Here is a 3,985-nt window from a genome sequence, read left to right as displayed (position 1 = left end):
TGCCTGGTATAGTATAGGTCTGATCAGGGTGAATCACTAACTCCAGAGCACTTGAATCGACTGGCTATGTCTTTTGACAGAATCTTGTAGTCAGCATTGAGCAGAAATTGGGCCACCAATTTCTGATTTCTGTCCTCTCCCCCTTCTGCTTGTCAATGAGGGTGATGATGCCTTTCCTCATGGATTCTAACATGCTGCCAGCCTGGAGCATACTCTTGTTTACTGGCAGACATGTTGATTCTTTCCTCAAATCAGTGCACAATAAAAGAGACTGATTCTGTCAGGCTCCTTTTTATACAGGCCACCTGGACCTGGCTGAGAAAGGCAGAGTGAGAGCAGGGAGGGGAAGAGACAAGAGTGAAGATTAAACAGAGAGCTCGATGGAGGAGACACCCAGAGTGACAGACAGAGAGAGAATGGCCCCTCATCTTTCAGCTCCACCTCCAGTTTCCTCCGGGCTGCCAATTTCAAACACTTTATTAACAGTAGAACCGAAACCCAGCTCTCCACACAAACCCTTCCAGACTCGGCCTTCATCGTCAAGGCTTTCCAGAAAGCCGGAGCTTTTAAATATGGTCCCGATGCAATTAAGGCTCAGTAATATTCCCACCTAAACACAGTCCATTCTATACTAAGAAACCTCCTCAGTAACATCACCATGTCCACACACATCCGCTTCCAGCAGTTTACAGCACCTTACTGCAGATGTTTGGGGAATCTCCTGTGTTAAGATTGGAGTTGGAAAGCGGCCTTTACCCGGCAGTGTTATTGTCTCACACTGAATCTGCCAGACATCCTGTTCTCTTTATTGTGAGAGACAGCACGGATTTACGAAATGTTCATTTGAAATGATCTCCATTGAGAACGAGCCCGGCCGTGGGACAGGTATTCCAGTGCAAAGAGCTGTCCATGACCGAGTGTTGCGGACTGGCACATTGCAACGTCCAAGACTATGTGCTGTGGGACGGCATTAAAGCTTGGGGAAGCCACCATGGAGACTCAATGGGGAAAGGCTGCAGTCGAAGGCCCTAGTAGGCCACAGTACAGTGAGGGGCGGGAACCCGTGTAAAACCCCTCGGGCTGTTTGCACCAGAGAATGTTTGATGTGTAATGTAAATACTGTAAATATAACCTGTGCAGGCAGGGATAGTGAGATACATCATGTACATTATTGAAGGAAACTGATCTGTATTGTACCTTATGTAATATTAAATTTGAACTGCTTTGCAATGTAATTGCACAAATTATATGAATAAAATACATATTGTGCAAAAGAAAGCAGCTTTCCTGTCAACACACACCTTGTCTCAGGGCACAACTTTCCTGTGATCTTGTCATACCCAACTTCGCTCTATATCTTCTGACACACACACTTTACAGTCTGTCATTTCCAAAAACAAGCATTCTAAAATCAAAAGACCTTTTGTTTATTTCTCCTTTCTTTTCATTTCTCCTCTATTCTTCTCAATCACTCCCTTCAACAGTCCTATTCAGATCAAGGTGGAATGTGAATCGTGTCACAACTCACCTGACACTATTATTACCCTTCTTTTCTCTTGTCTCATTCAATGGGAAAGTTTTATTCACCAATCTGTTGCTGTTTTACACTCTTGCCATACCATCTGGTATTGCATCCATCTGAATTCTGTGCTTTCATGGCCTTATATTTCTTTTCCACTTCTGGGTGATTTGTTTTCTTCAGTTTCATTCAACCAGGCTGGACCACAGGGAAGTTTAGAACTTTTGCCTTGGACGGGTCCACGTTGATCCATTACATTCAGAATCACCTCCTTGAAATAACTCCATAGTACAACTACAGTAACCACACAGCACCTGCTTCAAACACTCCTCCACATTTTATCTGTTCTGACCGTCAACACCTCCAGCTCTTTTGTTTAAGTGGAACCCATCAGGTGTGTATAGGCTCCTTCTATTCTGAAAGCTGTAGCACTGGTTCAGGGAATTCAGCCCTGTTTCTGTACTCGAAAGGATCAGCCATGCTTGATCTGCCTCGTATTTTGCTTTTATTGCAACGTTACAAGACCTCCAATCCTCTGGCACCACACCTGTATCCAGTGAGGGATTGGAAAATGATGGTCAGACCTTCCACTATTTCTTCCCTGGCTTCTTTCAACAGCCTGGGGTACATTTCATCTGGTCCTGGTGATTTTTCCACATTCAAGGATGCTCATCCCATTTATACTTCCTCTCTCCTTAAGTTATCACGTCCAATACTTCACACTCCTCCTCCTTCATAACAATATCTGCATCACCCTCTCATTCGGGAAAACAGTAAAGTATTCATTAAGGATATTGGCAACATCTTCCACCCCGATACAAAGGTTACATTTTTGATCTTTTATGTGCCCTGCTGTTTGCTCAGTTGGCTCTAACTCTCATGTTTTGTTGCAACATCTTTGGGTCCATTGTTCCTTTGTTTGTCCATATTCTTTCCTGCTTTCTCTTTGCTTTTCACCGCTGCTCCCAAACGCCTCCAGTGCAGTCAAAACACAAGGTGTCAGAAGTGGGATTCGAACCCACGCCTCCAATGGAGACTGCGACCTGAACGCAACGCCTTAGACCGCTCGGCCATCCTGACTACCTGCCACGTGCTATCAATGCTAAGGAAATTATTCATTCTTTGTGAAAGTATTTGTGAGATTGTGGAAATGTCTGGAAGAGGAAAGACCAGCGGGAAAGCTCGAGCCAAGGCCAAGTCTCGCTCCTCCCGGGCTGGACTGCAGTTCCCGGTGGGCCGTGTTCACAGGCTCCTGAGAAAGGGTAACTATGCTGAGCGTGTGGGTGCCGGAGCCCCGGTCTATCTGGCTGCTGTGCTCGAGTATCTGACCGCTGAAATCCTCGAGCTGGCCGGGAACGCAGCCCGGGACAACAAGAAGACCCGCAACATCCTCAGACACCTGCAGCTGGCCGTCCGCAACGACGAGGAGCTCAACAAGCTGCTGGGAGGAGTGACTATCGCTCAGGGCAGGGTGCTGCCTAATATCCAGGCCGTGCTGCTGCCCAAGAAAACCAGCGCTCAGAGCTCCCAGAAAAAGTAAAGCGGCCAAAATGTCATCAAATAAACCAAAGGCTCTTTTCAGAGCCACCCACAGTCTCTGTGAAAGGACTGGTTACTGTCAGGAGGGAGTCAGTGATGGAGTTATGGTAACAGTGGATTGACCTGTTTCACATCTGTCCAGGTGTGTTTTCAGTTCCCTCTCTGGATTTCGCTCTGTTTCTCTGCTCACACATCTCCCCCTCTCGTTCAGTGAAGAAGTGAACTACAGGGTGTCAGAATCAACAATTTAATAAATCCCGCTGCCTTCGATTTTATAAATCCCGAGATTATCCCGGTACATTAACGGGAACTGGTTCGGAGCTGATGAATTAATTTAATAATGGAAGTGTCCGGGTTAATTCTCTGTTTTTCATTTGGACAGTTTGAATTGTGTTTTTTTCTCTCTCCGGTGATCTGAGCGCCGCTTCTCAATGAGAATCTGCTCCCGGAACAGAGTAAATGCAGGAAGGAAGAGGCCATTCTCGGGCTGTGTGTTTCTCTCCTAACCTGATCTGTTTAGACCGCACTGTTCCCAGAGGACGGAATCAGTGAGAGTTGTGCACACACAGGAGCTGAGTCCATTGCAGCGCTTTCAGGTGTGCCTTCCCCCCGGCCCTCCCTATTCTGCGGACACAGAGCTGTCTGTTTCCCCCGGCGGCGGGATAGAGTCGGGGATTCTCTCCCCGCAGTGTCAGGTTCTGCAGCCCCGGGGAACTGGCGGTTTCAGTCAGAGTGACCGAGCTGCCTTACATATCCTGTGTACTGATCTCCAATGGATTCAAATATTAGTGAACTCATTGGGTAATGTTTGTAAATAACCCTCATGTGAACGGAACCGGCTCCATTAATGCCTTCCAAATAAAACTGGGATCCATTTCTTTTCCCCAAATGCCAGCTAACGGATCCCAGGAGCGGGGTTGAGATTGT

The 3,985-nt window shown here is 46.8% G+C and overlaps 1 non-coding gene across 1 annotated transcript; it reads right to left on the bottom strand.

The window, feature by feature from the left end:
* Positions 1-2,516: 2,516 nt before the first annotated feature.
* Positions 2,517-2,599, bottom strand: trnal-cag (transfer RNA leucine (anticodon CAG)). Its single transcript has one exon. It is a non-coding gene; the product is annotated as a tRNA-Leu (tRNA).
* Between the last annotated feature and the right edge of the window lie 1,386 nt (positions 2,600-3,985).

This window comes from Heterodontus francisci, unplaced genomic scaffold (genome assembly GCF_036365525.1).
Source record: "Heterodontus francisci isolate sHetFra1 unplaced genomic scaffold, sHetFra1.hap1 HAP1_SCAFFOLD_148, whole genome shotgun sequence".
NCBI classification, from domain to species: Eukaryota; Metazoa; Chordata; class Chondrichthyes; order Heterodontiformes; family Heterodontidae; genus Heterodontus; species Heterodontus francisci.
This window is presented reverse-complemented; position numbering and strand designations above follow the sequence as displayed.